This window comes from Haliaeetus albicilla, chromosome 1 (assembly GCF_947461875.1).
Source record: "Haliaeetus albicilla chromosome 1, bHalAlb1.1, whole genome shotgun sequence".
Lineage (NCBI taxonomy): Eukaryota > Metazoa > Chordata > Aves > Accipitriformes > Accipitridae > Haliaeetus > Haliaeetus albicilla.
The window spans coordinates 23,633,385-23,656,793 of record NC_091483.1 but is presented as its reverse complement, the minus strand read 5'-3'; the positions used below and the strand labels follow the sequence as shown (position 1 = coordinate 23,656,793).

The 23,409-nt window shown below is 42.4% G+C and overlaps 1 long non-coding RNA gene across 4 annotated transcripts in view; it reads right to left on the bottom strand.

Annotated features, from left to right (window-relative positions):
• LOC138685155 (uncharacterized) overlaps positions 1-21,904 on the bottom strand; it is a 65,634-nt gene extending 43,730 nt beyond the window's left edge. For 2 of the 4 annotated variants that reach the window (XR_011324424.1, XR_011324427.1), the window contains exons 1-2: positions 19,489-21,904; positions 10,254-10,433 (exon numbers count right to left, since the gene is read on the bottom strand). This is a non-coding gene — a long non-coding RNA (uncharacterized lncRNA). The remainder of the gene's footprint in view (positions 1-10,253; positions 10,434-19,488) is intronic. The other 2 variants (XR_011324425.1, XR_011324426.1) reach the window with 2 other exon arrangements.
• Between the last annotated feature and the right edge of the window lie 1,505 nt (positions 21,905-23,409).

Sequence of the window (23,409 nt, the reverse complement as noted above, 5' to 3'; positions counted from 1 at the left end):
GTGTGCTCATAAAATGCCGTATAGGAAGGCAATCCATACAGCCAGTGTTCAAGCGTACGGTGGCAATCAAGCATTGCCAAGGCTGTGTGCTCTCAAATGTAAAACAGCATGGAGGCAGGAAGAGCAGTATTGACATTTAGGGGCAGATGTGCAATGATGGCTCACTTAAGCTGCATAAGGCTAGGGGCTCTACTGCTAATTTTATCCGAGACCTTTTACATGCAGTTCTAGGTGATTTGTGTTCAATTTGGCTTGAACTTCATTCATAGCCAATGGTCCAAAATAATAGCAAAATGAAATAGCTGAGAGCAAGTGCTCATTTTCATTCTGTCTCTTGGCTGTGAGCACCATTAGCATTCTTGGGTTCACCATACTGCAAATACAACATGTGTGTGTCAAATGACACCAGGTAGCCGTAGTTCTGCTCTGACAGAGTTCAGCTCTGTTATTTCCAGTTAGAGGCAACTGGTCCAAACGGCACCCAATTTTCCACACACCTTAGGGCTGCAGAAAAGTGAGACGATGATCAGGGAAAGATGTGACATTGTTTTAGTTCGAATATAGATGCTCAAGCTTGGTCTTTAGTCAATTCCCACCAAATGAAGGATCTCTTCAGTACCCAGGGAAGTCTGCTGTCCACCTGAGTCATGATGTTTGAATTCAGGCAGTATCAGCAGAGACAAAGGTGACAAACGACAGAGAGGGTGAAAAAGGAGAAGAAAAAGTCTCAGGAAAGCGTTAAATGGAGCGAGAAGGCTCAAAACAGATAAATGAGATTTACCAGGAATAACAAGGTAAGGGGGAGAGAGAGAGGGGAGAAAAAATACAAAATGAGCAGCAAAGGAGTTCACAGAAAAAGAGAAATGGAAGATGGTTGGGAGGCACTGAGAAAGCTGAGACACACACAGAATGGAACAAAAGAAGACAAAATTTAGAAAAAAAATTGGAAAACAAACCATACATCTCACTACTGCCTTCTCCCTTCCTGAAACCTATCTGAGGTTTTGCATGCAGCTCTGTTACCCTGGCCTTGCGTTTAGGCTGCTATTCTAAACAAAACACAAAAAGTCACAGAAATGACAGGCCACATTCAAAAACGGTGTCTTAAAATCTCCCATTCTGGGCAAAGCACACCTCTTTATTCATGTTTGTTACCACTGTGAACAAATTGCAGCATGCACAGTTTTCTGAGCGCACAGCATTTTGTCGGACCAGGCAGCTGGATCTCTTTGCAGCTTGGTGTGTTGAGCAGTGCTACCTCTAGATAGCAAAGCCTGATGATGCGACCCTCCTTTTCTAGCAATTACTGCTCTTATCTACCAAGGCAGAGTTGCAAACACCAGCCCTCACTTTCCCAAGTAGCTTTTATTTACTTTGTCCCATTTGCAATATGTTTCCTCTGGAAAAAAGATGGAGGTGTGATGGAGCATACCCGAAAGGCAGTTTTTGAGCCCTACTTCTTATAGATCTCTGCTGATAAAGAAGAAAACTCAGGATGAAGCTCTTCCTTCAGCTGTGGTGCTTATAGAAGTGCTCTCTTTTGTACAACCTCTGCTTGTCTTTTGCTGAGCTTAGACACCATCTTTGCTTACTGACGACACTGACAGAGACTCTGTCCTACACTTGGCTAGACAAAACTTGTAAGAATTGACATACTTGTCAGATTTGTTCACATTTGGTCAGAGTAAGGATTACTGGGAAGGAAAAAAACCAGAAGAGGATTACTACATACGCCCCATTTCCTTTAGAAGCCGAGCTAAAAGCATTATAGATAGGCTCAGAAAATAGTTACACCCATTAATCTTTGATTGACCTTCCTGATGCTATCAAAACTGAGAGCAGTGAACCATGTGTTTTCCATTTGATTTTCTGTGTTCTTGTTCAATAGGTTAAAATCTAGGACACGTCTTGAAAGACAACTGTTTGACTGAGGCAACCAGAAACCATCTGCTTGATGACGCTCTTCCACACTACCTGTAAGTTTTCGTAAAGCGCTTGCCCTCTCCTGATGGCAAAGGAGCTGCCAGCTCTGAAGGGTCACAGCTCAGTGACACAAGCCTGACTCACAAAACAGGAGTTGTCACTATTGCAAACCAAATTCCTGGCTTCACTGGCATTTCGTGTCATTAATAGGGCTAATGAGGATTTGCCTAAGTCAGGTTCAGAAAGTCAGGGAAGAGTTTAAGGTACCTTCAAACGCTAAGTGCTTCTCGCACCACACCAAATTCCTGCATATATGATAATTCTGAACTCTGAAATAACAGACTGGTAGAGTAAATACAAGTATCCAGAGGCAGACAGGAGGGCTGAAGCTGCACCAGTCAAAAGCACAGTGCCAGGAACCACTTCTGGGCACAGGAGCCTGAGAGTCAGTTACGCTACATCTGCAGATCGGCTCCAGCATGCTTTGGCCGCTGCCAACAAGGCATTTCCCAAATTCTGCCATTAGCATAGCCCAGGAACTACATCCAACAGGCAGTTTCCATGTGGGCATGCAGCTCAGCTGAACGAGTTTAACAGTATGGACAAGGTCAAGTCCTGCCAGCTGGCCTGAGAACCAAAAATCACTCTCCACTACTGTTTAATCTACTAGCGCAGATGTAGCCCACAGCTGATGGGAGCTCTGACAGGGCTTGCTTCCTCACATGCCATCCACCATTTACTTTCTCAAACTTGAATTCTTGAAAAGATGTCCCATTCTTTAAGGATCACCATCCTATAGTATCCTACCCTTCCAACATGTATATAAAACCACCCCAAAACACAACTGTAGCTGAAAAATTCATCTCTCTAGATGGTAGTTACCAATACTTTCCCGGTTTGTCCATTTCCAAACAAGGTGGGTAACATTTTACAGACATGCTGCTGTTTTGTCTGCTATCATGCTCATCTAGATGCCTTTATATCGCTGTATTTTAATCTGATTTGCACACGTAAGGGGAAAGTTTGCTGGTTCATAGTTCCAAGGAGTAACTGCACAACCTGGTATAGCTAGACACCACTGGCTAATGCTTACAGAGGACTCTAAGCAGTCAGTAATCCTAACAAGCAAGAAGTGAAATATTTTGGTATGTTTAACCTCCATTTCACAAGTCATGCAGCTGCATTTGAGAGGGTGACATAGACGAGAAAGAGGAAGTTGAGACCAGATTTCAGATAGGACTGTGCATGACATGAATTTAGAAGTACATGCATAAGATCCATCATTCCACTGAGGTCACGCTATTCATTACAATTCCTATGGATCCATGAGCAATTGCTAATTACACTTTAGACATGTGACAGTCAGTATGGTGTATATAAGATCACCATCAGAAAAAAACATTAAACATTCAAGGAGTAGAAAAATCAAGGAAATTATGAATAAGCCCATTTTAACACTTTTCAGCTAGCTGTACATCTCATATCCATTAAATGTAGCAGTTTGCTCCACTGGCAGATAGCACATTATTATCATAAAATAGTTTGGTTTGGAAGGGACCTTTAAAGATCATCTAGCCCCAACCCTGCAATAAGCAGAGACATCTTCAACTAGATCAGGTTACTCAAAGCCTCATCCAACCTGACCTACCACCTCTCTGGGCAACCTGTCCCAGTGTTTCACCACCCTCATCATAAAAAATGTCCTCCTTACATCTAGTCTGAATCTACCCTCTTTTAGTTCAAAACCATTACCCCTTGTCCTATCGCAACAGGCCCTACTAAAAAGTCTGTCCCCATCTTTCTTATAAACCCCCTTTAAGTATTGAAAGGCTGCAATAAGGTCTCCCCGGAGCCTTCTCTTCTCCAGGCTGAACAACCCCAACTCTCAGCCTGTTTTCAGAGGAGAGGTGTTCCATCTCTCTGACCATTTCTGTGGCCCTCCTCTGGACCCACTCTGACAGGTCCATTTCTTCCTTATGCTGGGGGGGCCCCAGAGCTGAACACAGTCTCGGGGTCTCACCAGAGCAGAGTAGAGAGGCAGAATCACCTCCCTCGACCTGCTGGCCACGCTTCTTTTGATGCAGCCCAGGACACAGTTGGCCTTCTGGGCTGCGAGTGCACATTGCCGGCTCGTGTCCAGCTTTTCACCCACCAGTACCCCCAAGTCCTTCTCCACAGGGCTGCTCTCAATCCCTTTATCCCCCAGCCTGTATTGATACCTGGGGTATTCCTTAGGAACAGGAATTAAGCAGAGTGACATGCATGCTTAAGATGTTCCCACAAACCTCTCAAGTTCTTTATAAAACAGCATTTAACTTAAAAAAAACCCACAAATCTGTTTCAGAAGAAATTCTATGATGCATCCCTAAGTGACTGCCTGGTTTCATAGTTCACTCAAGTGTATTACTTCATATTTATTGTATTGTCACAGGTGACATATACTATTACTTTATTTAAGATGGTTTTTCTTGTTTTTATTTAACTCTTCTGAAAATGAGTCATTCAATGAGAAGTAACACCACTGAAAATCTGCATTCCTGCATAGTTCCACCCTGCTGGCTGGCTTTGCTGATGTCTAATAAGATGTAAGTTTTCTTACTGTCAGGATGCCACTGTACAATGTTGCTTCACTGCAATCAGTGGTGTCCTTTTGGTGGAGCAGTACTGGATCTCAGTCTCTTGATGTCTGACCACCTTTCTCATAGGAGCTTAGTTTTGCACACCCTTGTCTTAAATTTGGTTAAAAGTGGCAAAAGAATTCAAAAGTTATATATTAAACAAGGGAGACTAAAGAAAAAGACAGTTCAGTGTGCCTGAGCTCATTTCTTCAAGAAACTTTCAGAAGAAAAGCAAAGAGTATCACTCTTTAATCTCACAACAGCTGATACTTTGGTGCACAAGGTCCTTACCATGCCTGCAGGACCCCTGTGCAACTCTTGGCTCTATCCAGGTCATTCTGTGTATCCAAACAACCAGATCCCTGACTTACAGTGGTTTTCAAAATCACTGATCTTTAAGTATGTTTACAGCATGAACTGGCTTGATTTTGAAAACACCATTCATAGCAACTGCATCTTAGAATAACAGAACCATAGAACTGTTTGGGTTGGAAAGGACCTTCAAGATCACCTAGTTCCAACCCCCCTGCCATGGGCAGGGACACCTTCCACTAGACCAGGTTGCTCAAAGCCCCATCCAACCTGACCTTGAACACTGCCAGGGATGGGGCATCCACGACTTCTCTGGGCAACCTGTTCCAGTGCATCACTACCCTCATAGTGAAGAATTTCTTCCTCATATCTAATCTAAATCTGCCTTCTTTCAGTTTAGAGCCATTACTCCTTGTCCTATCACTACATGCCCTTGTAAAAAGTCCCTCTCCATTTTTCTTGCAGGCCCCCTTTAGGTACTGGAAGGCTGCAATAAGGTCTTCCCACAGCCTTCTCTTCTCTAGGCTGAAAAACCCCAACTGTCTCAGCCTGTCTTCAGAGGAGAGGTGCTCCAGCCCTCTGATCATCTTTGTGGCCCTCCTCTGGACCTGATCCAACAGGCCCATGTCCTTCTTATGTTGGGGACCCCAGAGCTGAATGCAGTACTCCAGGTGGGGTCTCCCAAGAGTGGAGTAAGGGGGCAGAATCCCCTCCCCCAACCTGCTGGTCATGCTGCTTTTGATGCAGCCCAGAATACGGTTGGCTTTCTGGGGTGCAAGTGCACATTGCTGGGTCATGTTGAGTTTCTTGTCTACCAGCAGTCCCAAGTCCTTCTCCTCAGGACTCATCCACTCATCACCCAGCCTGTATTTGTGCTTGGGACTGCCCCGACCCACATGCAGGACCTTGCACTTGGCCTTTTTAAACTTCATGAGCTTCACATGGGCCTACCTCTCAAGTCTGTGAAGGTCCCTCTGGGTGGCATTCCTTCCCTCCAGTGTGTCGACCGCACCACACAGCTTGGTGTCATCGGCAAACTTGCTGAGGGTGCACTCAATTCCACTGTCCGTGTCACCAACAAAGATGTTAAACAGCACTGGTCCCAATACCAGCCCCTGAGGAACGCCACTTGTCACTGGGCTCCACTGATCTCCATCTTCCAGCTGAAGAATCCATGTGGCCCAAACCACATGAAAAAAAGCAGATGTTAGGAGATGTAAGGGAGGACTTTGCAGTGTCCTTAGCTCTAGCTGAGACCAAGTGACAAAGTGTTGACATCCTGAACACTTTTAGAGTTGGGAGATCATTTCCCAGCTAGCTTTATTGTTTTTCAAAAGCAAGCTTGTTTATCCTGGCACTAACATGAGGTGTAAAAATGAGGTATGCACTTATCCAATCTTAGTGATCAAGCTTGTCAGCCTGTACTCCATGTTAACCCAGAAAACTTGGCAGGCTGCAAATCTGCCTTCCTGTCTTCTAACAGTAACCCTTGTCCATGGTATTATAATACCAGTTCAGCTATCAGAGCAAAAACCCGTCTTCTGGGTCCAGAAAGACTGAAGGGTTCTTGGATTTTGTCTTCCAAAGAGGGAAACCAGACAGACAGACTGCTGTTCAGGCTGCCGCGTAAACTGCATTTCCCCAAAAAATTCTGCAAGAGCAAAATGTATAGAAACTGTACAGAAAAAATTACTTCTATTGGCTCTGCAGTCTGAGCCACGGCACTATTTCAAGGCTGATAGACCACAGGAGAGCTAGATGCTCCTGGACTGTTTTGGCATTAAAGATGTGGCCAAGATAAATAGCCAAGCTCTACAGAAGAGTGTTGTCACGGCTCACCCACAGTCTGGCAGCTGGGCCTCGCTGAAACCCCAAAGCATAAAAAATTGGCTCGTGCCACCCGCCCAATCTAAAACTCAAACAGTGGAATCTAGCCTAGGCAATTAGGGAGAAACTTACCACCAGGCAAAGGCTGCATGCTGTATTCTTGCAGCAAAAAGAAAACCAGCATTATGGTCAGAGTATCTTTAACATGGTATTAAATTATGGAGGGGGGAAATCTATGTAATCAACTTAGCAAAAAAAAGGAGGTCTGAAGCACCAGGTTACACATTTTTTTTTGAGATTCAGCACACAGCAGTTGCCCTTGCTCTTAATGAGGTGAGGATGATGGGATTTCTCCAGTGCTGTCACAAGGGTACGGATCGCTGAGGATTCCTGCAGCCAAGCACGATTTCTCTATTTGAACATTTTTAAAGAATTTCTCCCCCTCACTATCTCTCCTGCAAAATACATGTGTCAATGCTGCTGAATTCATTCAGATTCAAAATCCTAAGAAGTTCAAAAGAGTCTATGTCAAGATTTTGCAAAAGGCAATGCTGGGTTTTTTTCAGATTGAAATAACATTTTTTTTGTAAAATTTACTATTCGGTGTGCATTTTAAAATATGCAAAAATCAAAACCCAAAGTAAACAACTAGACTCAAATTCCCTTTACTGCAGGTTTGTGGGAAAACAAAGTATTTTTAAACCTGACCAAAACCTCAAATGTACGTATAAGCTGTGAAGCACCTGACTACTACAGCAACATGGTTGAGTGTACACAGGAGAGAAGGATGGAGAAGTGAGTAGGATGGGATTCTCATGCTATTTCTTAAGCCATACAGAGATCAAACAAAAAACAGATCCAGAGAAGGCAAATCCTGAAATCCAGCTGAAACGCGAAAGTCTTTGTTTTGCTTACTGCCTGGAACCATTTCACTGACCAGGGAAACATCTGATTTAATGGTCCCTGTTTCTCTCTGTCCCATCCAGGCTATGACTGCTCAGCCCAGCAACGCCACGCTGACAAACCCAAACTCTCAGGGCACTGAAGCTTTCTTCAGCTTCTAAAAAACAAAGAGAGGGAAACATGCTACACTAGGTCAGACCAGTGGTCTAAGTAATACTACAACAGCAGGCACCTTTCAGGCTTTTTCATTTTGCTAGTATCTCTTGTATCACAAGAAAAGTATAAGCAACCTCATCCTCATCACTACTGCATATATCACCTGTTTGGTCCCTTCCTCTTTCTTAGTCATTTTTTTAGTATTTTTTCTAGATATTTTCTACTTCTTCCATTTGGGCAAGCTGCAGTCAGCCCACTGCAGGAAAGACAAGCTGCAGTGGGCAACCTGTGCCTCCCTGCTAACAGCAGATGACAAGGAACAGCAGCTAGACTACAACAACATACCATGAGGTTGCCCCTCATACCCAGGACTTTTAGTGAAGGACCATCTTCAGAGAGGATGTGCTCAGTATTCTCCTCTGCACAGGAGGGCAGGCTACAGCAGATGAGCCCTGGGCAGCCACAGTGATGCCTGTAGCCTGCAGCAAAGCAGAAGCTCACGTGTGGACATAGATCCATGTGCAATTTCTGCCTGGCTACTTCCACTGAGAACCTGATTCAGCTACATTTGGCACTGGCACAGCACTCCAAATAGCCCTGGGTAGAAAGGAAAGTGTTTGTAGAAATGAGGCACTGCCTGATCAGATGTTTTTTATGTGCACTTTGCTTCATTTTATAAAGCAACACTAATGTTGAAGCCCAGACATTGCACCTCAGCACATCTACTCCTCCTGCAGGAAGGCTTGTGACAGAGCTGGTATGTCACCTTCTTGCTAATGAAGCAAAACCGTCATCCAGAGTAATTTAAACCATTCAGGATGGCCACGTTCATCAAGACAGCGAAGACTGTGACTAAGACCCTAGCTGAAGCAATTGCATTCAAAGCCTTTTTGCATCTTTCGCCAAGGGAGAGGCAGAGATGCCAGGCTGCAGACCTTAGGGGAAACGAACTGCTCTGGAGCTCCTGTCTCTCTCTAAGGCTCGAGACAGAGGTTATGGTATCTGATTAAAGCACCTCAGCAAGGTATCTGAGACTAAACTAGATAGGCAATGCTCTCTGGTTTTAGAAAGCTCAAGGATCTTAGTGTTCATCAGCCTGAAGTGATCCCTAGAGAGGACCTGGAGCTTGCATGGCCAGTGACAGTGCTAACACTGACATTCACATTGCTGCAGCTGTGGTTCTGCTTTTCTATACACCACCAGAGTCCGGCTCTACATTCACATAAGGAATCACAGAGCAATGGTTTTGCAGTCTCCATCAGTAAGTAGCAGGAGGCAATATGCTGGATACTGCGAAGTATAGTTGCAGTTTACCTCTGGGTGAGCAGAATATAGATGCTTCAGGCTTGTTTCTCCTCTTGCATGCCTCCTCCAAAACCAGAGAGCAACTCATGGGCAGCACTGTTTAAGGTGGTGGGGATCAGCTCCCTTAGCAGCAGCTGCTCTGATTTTCCATCTCCTCCTGTATTTTTTCTAAAAGGCCAGGTAATTACTCAGGACTGAAAAATCTATGTCAAAGCAATCAGTAGTGTCACCTCGTTGACTTCAGAGAAATTGCAGCAGGAATTAATCTGGCTTCACAATTCTTCCTTTCCCTGTAACAAATGGAATAACCTATGTAGATCCTGCCTGTAGGCAGCACCAAGCAAGAGGCCACTCCAACCACCTCTGTGGGGCTTGATCCCTCTGAAATGCCATTTTTCTCACTGAATCCTCCCACACCTGGCAGCTAACGTTAGTAGTTGGACTGAAGCAGCAAGGCACTGAGACATCCCCTGTCTCAGACAAGGGATGCAAGGGGAGAGCCAATGGAGTCCCTGCTCATTGTCCTTCTTCCCTGTCCACAGGCTGTGATGGGCATCAAGGGTCATGGCTGGAACTAGGGTCAGGAGAAAAAAAAATACAAACACAAGAAAAGTTCTATTTCTGAACTTGTGGAAATACACATAGTTCACCTTGCTGTCTAGCCTATGTACAGAGGAGTGGGAAGGAATTTTAGTAGAGAGCTTTGAAAGACAGGTAAATAGATCATTATCCTTGCTCTAAATGCTACTTCATTTTTACACTTTCTTTTCCCCAGAGGTCCTTATAGTCTAACCAAAACCAGCCTGTTGAAAGAAAGGGAAGGACAGAAAAGGAATTGTAATGGTAGATGTTAGTTTGCCAAACAAGCCACCAAAGAAAGTGTGAAGAAAAAGATTTTCTCCTGGAGCAGGGGGGCTTGTTCATCATTTACCTCATGTGTTTACCCTTGGGCTATCATTATATTAGTGACATTTCCCGACTGAGCTGGAGCACCTGGTAACTATAGTAACCACATTTTCATATCTGCCCATAAATTCCCTCGGTTCTAATTAGGGCACTCATTTATAACAGCAATAACAAAATGGGAGAAATAACAGCAGACTTAGCTCAGATGCAGTCACCCCTTTCTCCCTCATGTCACAGAAATGACCTGTATCTAAGCGGTTCTTACACCATAAGATGTTGCTTATGGCACAAAGCCTACCTTACCTGCCGTGTCGACCACTTTGTATCCATCTGCCACGTTGTCCGTACCTTCTCACTTTCTAAAAAGTCTGTTCATCAGCCTTCCAGTTCAAACAAAAGCCTGACTCGTCTCCTTGCCAGCAAGCTTCACACCAGGCTGCATAAACGTGTTTTTCTTGATAGAAGGAAGAATTCACACCTAGCCTACAACGAAATCGCGCACACAGCACTATTGCAAATTTTACAGACAGTAGGTGGATGCTATTACAAGCAGAAAGGCTAAGCAGTTCAACTTACAAATTTACCTATGCAATCTAGATAGCTATGAAGAGAGGATAAACCACGTCATCCAAAACAAATGACAGGTAAATGATGAAGCGGCAATGTGCAAGAAATCAAGACCAAGTAATAAACAATTGCAAAGTTCAATGGCTCAGTGTATTTCACCACAAATTATTTCCTTCCCTATGAAACAATAAAACTTGGTGAACAATTTGAAGTCTGCTGACATGATTTAAAAAGATGGATGGGCTGGTAGGTAGTCGAGAGTGTTTGCTTTATTGTTCACGGAGTCACTGCTCGGAAGTACATTTGTTTTGCAGTCTATGTGAATTATTGTCAAAAAAATGACAAATCTCTTTCTCACTTCAGGCTACACTATGCAGGCCTTACATGAATTTCTTTTGCTAGAAGAAAAAAGACATCACGTCTGTGTATTGGCATAGATAAGACAGCAAAACCCATCTCTGAAGAGATCAAGAGAGCAGGGTTTCTCTGGCTTCAGGTTTTGGGGGACATGTTGCCACCAGAAAATTTTCTCTTGCTAGAAAAGCATGTCAATTAGTATAACTTAACCATGACTGTCAACAAGAATATCTTCTCTTGAACCTTTATCCACTTTTCCTCCATCCCCTGGAGGCTAAGGTAACTGGGTAAGAAAACATTCTGGAGCTTTTGCTGGTGCTGTTGGTGATCTCCACTTTGGAATATTAAATAGACCACCAGCTACCCTGCTTACTTTCCCAGAGTAGCCAGTCCTTACAACAGGGAAAGAGACAACAAGCCCAGCAGTGATTTCATGTAAACAGGTGTTAGTCCAAGCTACAAGGGCTTGCTGGCTGACCTCAGCCAGGGTTTTGGGGACGAGGTGATCCCCAGCAGACAAAAAGGGTGCCACCTTGCATGAGAAAGCTATCCACTTTCCCACTAGCAGCACGAAAATTCAAAGGCACATTCAGGCTCACTTTGATCACAAAGAATGGAAGGTATTTCACTGAATTTTTAACTTTGGTATCCATGGGCATAAGAGGGGATGCTGTGGCCACACTCCACAAAGCTTTCCCATTCACGTGTGCCCTGCTTTCAAACCAAGTACCCACTGAGAGAAAGGGCACCTTCTTGGCCCAATGAAGTGACACCTGCCACTGGTGAAAGCCAGTATGTGTACCTCTCCCTTGACTCCCCAGTGGGTTTGCATCAAGGCTCAAAGCACCATAGGCAGAGTTGGGTAAGCCACCCTCAGACCGTGGTTGTAGAAAGCAGGTAGGGTTTGTTCACTGCACACTATTTTGTCGCTTTATCAGCTCTTTACACCAAGTAATAAGAGCTTGCAAAGTGAACAGTGTTGTGATGAGAAAATGTAAACATTAGTGAATTGCCAAAGAAAGGTTCAAATTTTCTGCCAATTTAGTCATCAAGCACCATTTAGAAGCGTGGATAGAAAACATGTTGATGATCAAATTCTAATATAACCACAAAAATTGATTTAAGATGCTGCCAAACGTGAAGCACAGTAACATTCAATACCACATATATGTTTTTTTCATTAAATAAGTGAAAAGTAATTTCAGTCACTGCCAGACTGGATTAATTTTTGAAGCCTCCCTCAGTTTATGAGATGCTGTTTGGGACTTTGGAGGAGAGTAGCCTGTTGCAAGTTGTGTCACTCATTACTGTACCCTCATTTCTCCGTCAAGCTCTTATTTATTCAGGCTGTAGTCTGTTAAAAGAGATGGGCATTTGCAGTACGCATGATGCATAATGAAGCTCAAGTCTCTACGGAAGCCTCTAAAATTGCCCATCATACTTTGCTTGCTGTCTCTTCCCATTTTCATTATGAGGGAACACTCTCAAACTGTCAAAATCTTTCCAAATGACCCCACAGTAACCACTGTAGCCTAGAGTACTTCTTGGCTTATTAAATATTACAACCAGAGTGTGAAAACTATAACATTTTACTTGATTCTACTAGTTAAGGAAAGCAAGTATTTGACAGAAAAAATAATTGCCCAGAAAATCAAGCAAAATGCTAATTAAAAATAAGATTAAATAAACAGTTTCTACGTGATCTCTTGAGCTAGTTTCATTGCAAAGACATCCTTTACCTGGCATGATGTGTGGTTTGTGAGACCACCATGTAAGGTTAAGCATTCCTTGGTAGTTGCCTGGAAACGGTGCCAATGACAGTTTGTTCTCATTAAGAGCAAGTAACGCAGAAGGACTGTTACAATTGTATGTCTGAACATTTAAATCAATTTAATTTGGACTTGTTTCTTCTCTCTAAAGGTGCAAGTTCTGAAATCTTACCAGAAGTTTTGGCAGGAAATAGATTCCAAGTTACATACATGACTACGCACAGAAATTAATTTGAAATTACCACTATTACTATTATTATTCTGTAGCCTAATTAGTGCTGAGCAGGAAACAATTGTCTTAGTTTTGGAGACTTTTTGAGGTTTTCACGGTTTTTCCTTCCTGTTCTGTACTGTGTGAAACTTGGCACTTTTTAAAAAGTTCCTCTGAAAAGTGGGAGAGAAAACTTTCAAAGCTGCTGCTTGGAAAAAGTGTGAGAAGAGCAGAAATCCACCCCAAAATAGCTACCATACTGGGAATTGGGAAAGTCCTTCTTGGAAAGGAGAGCCCACAAGTTTAGTCCGTGGTTCATGGAAACCACACTGCTGCACTGGGCACATATGAGTGATGACTGCATTCGCCTGGGGACACGCTTTAGGGCTTCAGGCTCATGGCTACCCGGGCAGGGCTGTCATGTCCCAAGCCTTACAACACGTGCTTTTATCCCATAAGATTCAGCTACTGAATGCATTAATATTCAACTTAATTCAAACTCTTCTGAACGAAATGCAAAACCAATCTGCAAAAATTTCACTGATTCAGTCATCTGTGGGGACACCAAGTCTACTTTAACTTTGCCAGTTAATAAAACTGTGGCCCCAAGCTGGCTCCCTCTGCTTTGCATCAAGACTTTCCTTTATGACCAGGTGAAGCCACGGTCAATGATGGGATGCGCAGACCAACCAAAGCACCTTCTTTACAGAAATCAATGACAGCATGAAGCATCACAACTCCAATTAGAAGAGCTTTAACTAGTTCAAACTGCTGGTAAATGAAAAGAAAAAACAATACTTGAAGGATTGGGAGGAGGGCATCTATTCTTACAGCATTCCAGCCAAATATTTCCTTGTGGGGAGGAGCGGGTGGAGAGGTGGATATATGTGTGATATTTAAGTGCCACAGCTGGCAGTCCTACATGCTCATTTCACATTTTATCTGCAGCTTGCCTGTTACATTGGATTTGACTTAGGTTCATATAATCAATTTTGAATTGATCTGATGGATGAGAGGACTGCAATGTTACAAGTAGCAGACATCTTATTGTGGCCAGAATCAGGAAATGTCTGTTCCCATCAAGGGATCCACAGGCTTTCACTGGAAGGCATCAGTATATTTAGTCCCTATACTAAATTTAACACTGTATTTAGCAAAGTCCATTCCATCATATGAAATCTTCTTCCTTTTTTTACAAGAGATATACAACAGATTGGGAGAAGCAATTACATGAGAATAAGAGGGGAAAAAAGCAGACCATTTTGGTTTAGCTCTTGCTTTTTTTTGGGTTTTTTCCAAAGGGAAAACCACACACCACAGAAAAGATGATTAACAACAGGGAAACATCTTCCTGGATGGACAGAGTTGCATGAGGTTGCCATGAAGACAGGTTAGTGACCTTTATTTCTGCAAAAAAGGGAGAACTTATCCATTTTATTTCCTAAAGCAAGATAAACTCCACTTTATGGAGAAACTTAAAAACAGCTGGATCAGCCAGCCAGGCAGCCAGATACCACCAGACAACAAGCAGATTGTATAAACAACTAAAGAAGTTTGCCATCTGGCAACACTGAGAATAAGAGATGAGGGCGAACTCCATCCCATTAAGGGAAATGAAGACGGAGACTTGTGTCAGATGGTGAAGGATGCAGGCAAGATAACCACTGGCAACAACACTTTCCACAGAGTTGTTTCTCTTCTCTGCTGTTACAAAATCAGTTTATAACTGAACAAACAGAAACTGCTGAAAGAGTGAATGACAGATATTTTCCCTGCTCTCAGAAGCTTTATGTTTCCAAAAAGCATGAGGCATGAGACGAAATCTTCAGAAGCAAACATAGTTTTTCTTGGATAATGACAACTGTCCAGTAGCTAAAATCTCTGCTCCAGCTCAGATGTTCTCCTCAAGAGCACTGCAGAACTGAAGCTGAATCAGAGACGTAGGTTCAAAAACTTTATGGAAATAAACCACCTCATACAGCAAACTGGCTCATGTTTGTGACCTCTTAGGCTGCTGGAACAAACACTAGTTGGTATAGACAAGCTTGAGTTGTTAATGGCAAATAACATTAGCTGTAAATTTATCTACTTTCTTTCATTGACCATTAGAAATCAGAATACATTTGCAAGCCCAATTCCATGCATACTTGTCAGATGGCTATAAGGAAGATTTTTTCACACAACATAGAATTTGAGACATTTTCAAAGCAGTCATTTGCTGCTCACAGTGTGTTACATCAGTTACATCTGTCTTACATGTCTGTATCTCTTCTCTCTGACTGGAAGACTGAAACTTCCTAAACAGAGAAATAGTAAGAAATGAATAAACAACATGTTCCCATGACAGTAACGCCTCCTTATCAAGTGAGGTACTTCTATTCTTCCCTTTGCAACAGTATGTCTTCTATTATAAATTCTAGCCTCATGCGAAGACTCGGCACAAAGTCCCACTAAGATTTGAATCTGCATCATCTCACACTGGCTGCCTGCCAGAAGGGAAATTTTTACCTGTGGCAAGTAAAAAGCAGCCCCAGGTGTAGGCAAAATGAACTGCAATTGAACTGCAATGAGAATATGCAAATGCCATTTTGCAGCATTTGACCCCCTCCAGCGAGAATACTCCAGTGCCTTGTGTGCAAGACAAATAGACCAACCTGCTCAAAGAAAAGAGTTTATTGCCAATTTAAAAGGTGTTCTAGTTATAAGTTAAAATTGTAGGACTGAGTGAGAAAAAAATTTAAAAAGGACATGTCCATAACTCCATTAAATCCATTTTATGGCCTGGTCTTAACTCTGGTTCCTTCTACCCAGGGACAAGCATGTCTACAGCAAGGGGCTTAATCTGGCTACGAATGAGTGGTTTTAGCCCAGTGTATCACCACCGCCTGTAATCCTTTTCTTTACACTCATTAAAAGCAGACTTTTACACAGAGTAACTAACACACAGCACCTTCCTCAGATACAAAGTCATAAGGCAGATGGATGGACATATGTACAACCGTAGCTAACTGCTAATGTAGCCATTAACACACAACAACGTGACACCAGTTTGGGACATTTTCTGGAAGAATTTATTTTTATAAACAAAACCTTGCATCCTGAGACTGATATAATCCTGCTTTCATGCAACCTGCCTGAGACATTTAAAGGGGCACTGACCCCATTCTCCTTTCACCCCTCTCTGCTGAAGTTTCAATAATATCTCTTCTTCTCATCATGAAAATACTATATTGACAGGAAAACTCACTATTTGACTCTGAACCTCAAAATCCACTTTCCTTCAACTTCCATTTTTTTACACAGGGGAATAGACTCCTGATGGAGGTATTTAGTTTTTACTCAAGAAAATTCCAACACTGGCCAAAATCAAATTAAAATGGAACAAAAGCAAATGAGAACATACAATAAAAGACTACAACATTAGAAGCCTTCTTCCAAAATATGTGTCTCCTTATCAGGAGTACATACCCATTCACATATTTATTCAAGCTCTATCACTATGGACATCAGAGTTTTCCATATGTGGAAGGACTATAAATTCAGAGCTTTAGTAACAGTAACTGAGTCTCCACTATGTAATGAAATACAGTTTGGTCCTGGGGTCCTTCCACAACTAAATTAGGCAGAAGGTGAAGTGGTGCTGCAAGAAAACAAAGAGGGTCCTCTCCTATTTAGAGCATTCAGTTGGCAGCTGGTTTCTGGGTTTAGGTGATGTTGATGAGGTCTTCCCCAAGGGGTTACCTCTAATAAAGCAGCTAGGTTAAGGCTGCCAGTGCGTTACCAAACTTCAGAGGAACTGTCTTTGCCTTCTGCATGTAAAGCCTTCCCTTTAATAGGACGGTTATATCCTTGCATGCTGTTCATATATGCACACACACATTCAGAAGGACCAAGAGCTCTTTTCCAGACTCCCACGAAGACACTTAAAGCCAGATTGTTCCTGAAGAAAGAACAAAAAAGTTTATTTTTTAGAATCACTCATTCATAAATATTTTGGGTTTTTTCAACATTTACTAGCACTATTAAAAAATAAATAAGTAGAATGGCTTTCTCCAACAAAATCAGTTGATTTACAAAATTTACAGTAGAGCTTTAACTTATTTTTTCCATCCTTGGCTTTTTTAACAGATTGTTTGCTTCTCCCAGGTGAAGCCAATACATAGCTATAGGGGAAAAATGAAGCACACAAGGAAAAGACTCTTTAAGTCATTAGGTCTTCTTCATCAGCAACTCTCCTTGTGTTTTCATCTGTGAATTTTCTAAGGTAATGGCCAATCTCAAACCATGTGCTGAAGTAATAATTTCATGATAAAACTAATCTTTCCAATAAACAGCTCTCTGAAACACTCTACTTTTCATTTTCAAAGAGCCAGAAGGATTATGGTAGTGATTTGGATGTCTATTTTTCTAAAATTGCACTCCAAGTCTTCCTTATTCTAATGTAATGCTCAGAATCCTTAGCAAATAGGAATTGCATCTAGAAGACAAGAAAAAAAATACAGCAAAAACAAATGTAACCTTAGAAAATCGCCAATGTAAGTAGCTTCATTCCTTGTACTAAAAACCATTTGAAAACTAATCTACTGCATATTCTTTCCTTTCAGAAAATGTAAATTGATATTTCACTTTGAATACCTGTCAAAGTACAACCACTATAACGTTGATAAGTCATTTTGCTCATCAGTTGATAACGTCTGATATGCTACAAACTTACATATAGCTCCACAAGAACTGCTGGACCGGATTACACCCAAACCAGAGTGAGGGATGTTCACTCTTGGAGAATTTGGCAACAGCATGAGTGAGGAAAGTCTTTCTCCTACCAGCACCTCCCAAAGTGGTATGAGAATACATCACAAATAAAGACAACTAAATCAGGTTATGATAGTTCCCTACACAGTGCCGGTTCATTAGTCTTCCACAAACTGTCGCCATGCCCCTTCCATACAGTGTACGGGGAGGATATTACCAGCTGCCAGGAACCTAAGGATAGGTAAGTTTGCTACGTAAGAGTCTCAGCCAGTGTTACTAGGACATTCTGGACAAGCTCACAACAGTGTTGCTATGCAGAGGCCCGCTTCAAATACCATATTTAATATCCACTCTGGCAAAACTGGATGATGCTATGGCTTGCTTTAGCAAAGAGCACTGTTAAAAAAAAAACAAACCAAACCAAACCCCCAAAATCTAGATACCCTTTGATTTCAATCACTTCACTTAAAAAGTCTGTTCTAGGTTGTGGATTATGCCAGTTTCAATAATATCACCCACTACGGGGGAAAAAAAAAAAAAGGAGGCTTTTGGGAAGGCACAGAAATATTGGCTATCTGCTGTCCTTTTTGCTTGTTTCTAAACTTAAGGTTTAGCACTCAACATACCCTATGATTTTGTACATTTACTCTAAGTTTCTGGGGGATGTTGCTTCTTAAATGGGAAGACTCGCATTCAGAAAACACTGAACAAAGGCAAAACTGCCTTTGATTGTAATGGAGCTGGGAATTCACTCTGTGAGCAGCACTTTTCCCCTGACTTTACCTGGTTTGAGGTAAGATGTCTTGAACAGCTCTGGGGTGTGTGCTCCTTCCAGGAGCAATGGGAAAGGACAGCATCTCCAAAGTGAGAGGCAACTTATTTACTAAGTGTACAGCCCTCTCTGCTGACTACCTGGGAGTCCCTACAGGTCTAGTTAGACTTTTAGACCAACACAGCAAGGTGAGAAAAGTCCCAAAACATCCTTTTCCAGATTTGATATCTTATTTCTGGTTTGCATATTATTCATGAGCTACCCCTTTCTCTCACAAGTGCATATATATTTCACAAGCACTCACTAGTCATGAAAAATTACTTTTAGCCTACGAACTGTCTCTAAACATTTCATCTCAATTATTTGTTATTTGTGGAGTGCAATTGGTCTGCTTAATTACTTGGTTCTGTCTTTTTGTGCCCTCAACAGATGGCTGAGCGCACTTAAATCAAGAGAATAACGAAGCTGAAAAATAACAAACCCTTTTGGTTTTTTTAGCTGAAGAAAGACTGATGACACACTTTGTGGGATTTTCACAAATCACCACTATTTAAATAATTCTGAGCAATGAGCAGGTTACATGCTCACATGACAGAGTTTTGCATGCACTCATCTCATTCATGAACGCAGCTGCTCTGCATGCAAACCCTTTCTGTTTAGCCAAGTTTTTTCCTGCTTCCCAATCGTTGTTAAATCCTGAACAGAAAGACATGGCCAGCAGGAAGAATAGGGCAAGTTTTAGGGTGCTGGACCACGGGTGGCATTTCTTGGAGGGGACTAGGAAAGTGTGCAAAGTTACAGGTGTTTTTTTTAGCCTTGGGGATGATAGAAGGAGTGAAGGAGCAGGTCATAGCCTGGAAAATTCATCTTTCACCTCTAAAAAAACCCTCACAGGTGTTGTTTGGGCCTGAGCAGATGCTGCAGCTCCGGCCAAGGCTCAGGCATGACCAGCTCTGCAGGCACAGCCTTGTGTTACTACATAGACACTCTTTAGTGCAGCAGAGCTGCTTGAAAGGCACCAAATTACTCATTTCTGACAAAACCTACCCAATTTTTCCATCTCTTTCTATGAAACTTTCCTTGAATGGTATTTAGGTGTCTGAAAGTTACCTGAAAGCCAAACTTCTTCCCCTTTGCTGACAGAAGAAGGGAGAGCTTTATAACAAAGGTGGCTTTTTCCTTTCCTAGAAATCACAAAAACCTCCTAAAAAGCAGGTACAGCTTTGCCTCAGACTGACAAAATTCCCACCCTACAGGACAAGTAAATATGCAAATTTTGTTCTGGCTTTTAAAAACAAACCAACCAACCAATCCACAAAAAATTCCTCCAAACCCAGGAGACAAAACCAGAACCATAAATGTCAGGGCTGTTGTAGCGAAATGCACATGTGTGGACAAAGTCCCACTGCCATGCAAAGCAGTTTTGGAAACTAAACCTTCGATTTTCAGTTGAGTGATGTCCTGCCTCAAGTCAGTGATGAATTTGACTGTTCAGCCAGACAGTTATTTCATGAAGGTTGTGTTCAGCTAATGGGACTTTCCTCCCACTTCTCATGTGGCTCTGCTCTGGCTCCTAGTCCTCATTGTATTCACTCATATAAGGGATGCAAAGTGGATGACACTTGCTGACATGCCGATGGCTTTTGCTCAGCTCCACCAAGCCAGTCATGCTCTATTTAATTATATGCACTAACTTTTTGTTATTTGGCATGAAAGTCTAGCCTTTAGTCCGGTTTTCTTTAGCCCCTCTCAGGTGCCCACTGCCTTTTCCAAATGCAGACCCAATTCCTTTAAGGGACCCCCTTTTTTCCCCCCCCTCCATTTTCTCAGTCAGACTGAAACTAAGGTTGTCTCTAAGCTTCTCTCTGCTTTCAAACACAGTTTCACACTTTCTGTCTCAATTCTGTTACATGCTTGTCAATCCCATTTGCTCCTCAGCGTGGATAAGACCAGACTGGCTCTGCTTAGAAACAACAGGCTTTTCTGGGAGTCACAGTATTTCCTGAATATTGTTCAGATTTCCTGCAGAGTGAATTGACTGCAGAAGGCACACAGCTATTTTTAAATCCTCTTCTTTTTTTTCCCCTTCTCATCTGCCCCAGATTAAAACTCAAAGGGATTTAGAATAGATGCTCCCAACTCATCACAGTCCCTCATACATTAATACCTCAGGTCATTACTATCAGGAGCTTGAAATGTTCCATGTTACGTGGTACAAGTTTGACTTCAATTTTTCTTCTCCCGCATTTCTAAATATATTAACTTTGTTTCTCCTTGTAAATCTAAAATTTCTTAGTTGCAGAGCCCGAAACATCCTGCTGGAAACAGAGCTCCCGAAGTTTCCTGAAAGAAAACAGGTTCTTTGAGAGTGGGATTCATCAAGCAGATCATTAGTAAAGGAGTCTGTAGGCTATTTGGTTCCTCCAGCTTTACGAGAGCATGGGTGCAACACAGGACTGGATGATAAGGTTAGCATCCCTTCCAGTGAAAAAAATGCGTTACTTCTTCAGTACCTTAACAGGGTCCAAGTGACACCTAGACATAAGTCTCTGAAGAACCCCAAAGTCCAGAAAAACACCCCCAACATGAAATTTACACCAGGTGTGTACAAGACAGTATGTGCGTGCATGCAAGTGCGTATGTATGCACATTACACAAGAGAATGGCTGTGTATGACATGACTGTATGTGTGTGTCTGTGCACAGGAGTGTCTGCAGGAGTGAGAGCGCAGCCCAGTGAGTGAATGTAGCTTTTCTTCTGGCCAAACAAGATGTACTGAAGGAGGTGAAGGAGTGGAAGGAAACATCCTTGCAGTGAGCAGAAAGACCTAGGAACTGATTTCTCTATACCTTTCCTATGTCTAAGTACTCAAAAATGGTGCCAGCATCCCCCTGTGCCAACGTGCTTGTTCTGCAGGACGCTGGAGAGCCAGAGGGCTTTCACTCAACCAGGCAGAAGTATTAATGTACTAACTCAGGAGAAAGGTGTCTTAAACTTTAAGGCTTCTTTAATCTACTGGAGGTGAGGTGCAGATGTCATAATGACTTACACATCATTAGGTTACCTGACAGCTCCTTCTTGCTATTAGTAGAGAGAAGGCTGAACAGGTGAACCCCACAGGGAGCAATGGAGAAGCAAACCCTGGGACTTCTCGCACATACCTGCAGGAAAGTTGAGAAAGAAAAGACCACAGTGAATGAAACACCACAGGTTAGTACATGAAAATAGATGCCATGCAGACTAACTCACTCCTCAACAGGGCTATAGCCTCAGGGACACATCTGGAGCAGCAAGAGGCAATGTCTCTTAACTGAATGAGGCCAAGGTAGAGGGAGGCATGAAAAGGCTGGTACCTGGCCTAGTTGAAGGAGAAGACCAAGCTGGGACAGGGCACAGCCTCAGTGGGATAAACTATTGAGACAAATGCAGTGCTTGAAGTTTTTTATCCTGGAGCTTTACTCTTCCTGCTCTTGGCTCTGGGTCATGGTAACAGTTAAATGAGCCAAAACTCGCGTACTATACTGGTGGTAGCTTCAGGGGAGAAGGAGGGTCTGGGCTGACAGCATGGAGAGGGGAAGTGTCTGATGGAAACAGAGCACTTACTTACCTTTTCTCAAGCTAAAGTGTGGCCAGGGATGATGCTGCAAGAATTTCTCCAAGCACTGTGATGTAAAAAATCTAGTTTTATGCAACTGAAACTGTTTGGGTCAAACAGGGCAGGGAGCTATGGCCAAAAAACAGTATGGAGAGGAGGGCAGAGAAGGTATGAATTCCACATGTGAAATATTGTCTTACCCTTTTTTTAGATAAATGGTGTTCAACTTCTCATTGCGAAGCAAAATTTCTTTAAAAAAAATGAAATAATTAAAAAGCAAAAGAATTAAAAAGCAAATGAAATATTTAGGTTAATATAAAATTAATTTTTTCTATTTTTTTATCTCCATTCTCCTAAAAGAACAAGAATTGTCTGGGACAACCATTTTGATTGCTGAACTAAAAATCCTTTTTCCCAACAGCTCTTCACAGGCTGTCAGTCCATTAACACTACCCAGGGCCAGGTATTACAAGAGCGAACATAACCTGGCTAGTGTTGAGTTAGAGGGACCAGAGTGATGGTCTTAGAAAATGCTAGCTCGCTTTTGTCTTTACACTAAGCATAGTTAGCTAGAGTCTGGCCATAAAAACAGCTCTTAAACCAAGGGTTTCTTCAATACCTTTGCTTGTAAAACTTTTTTACACTGCCAGCTAACAGAAGTGATGAAAGTCAGGTCTCTTCCCAGAATGGAGCATTTTTTAATTCCAGGTTGAACATTTTCAGGGATAATTCCAGAGACAGGGAGAAATGCCGTGAAATACCCCCAGGGGACACCCTTTGGGGAACATCTGGGTGCTGCCTCATGTTTTAGAGATGATCAATATTTAACCCAAGCATGAATGGAAGAGCTGTTTGCTAGATTTCTTGCTTGCTGCAAATTACTCGCCCACTCTGTTACAGAGTGCTGTGTGTTCAGGCATTGCAGGAGTTCTTGTGACTGGCTTTGAACTCAACGCCTGGACAATACTTGGCAGAAGGTGAAAAAGGCCCTCTGGCTCTACTTCACATTTATGTCACTGAAGCATAAGTACCTTTCCAGCAGTTTAGTGCCTGGACACCACTGCCTGCCTATCTTAAATCTCCAGTATGTTGAATATTTAGCTACAAATTGTGACAGTGCAGTCTACCCAGTCCGGGAACTCTGTCTTCCCATCTTTGGATGATTTTCCTATGGGACCTCGGGCAAATCACTCAATCTCTCCACAGCTTAGTTTCCTACATGTAAAACAGAGATAACTTTTACTTTGGTACCCCTCTATTTTGTCTTATCATTAGCAGATGCTTGAGGGCAAGGACTGTCCTTACTATACCTTTATGCCTCATCTCACGTAGAACTGAGTCATAAATATGAGCACCATAAAAGACAAATACACACTACACAAAGAACAACTGAATGCAAATAAAGATTAAAGACTATTGATGTAAGGAGGCATGCC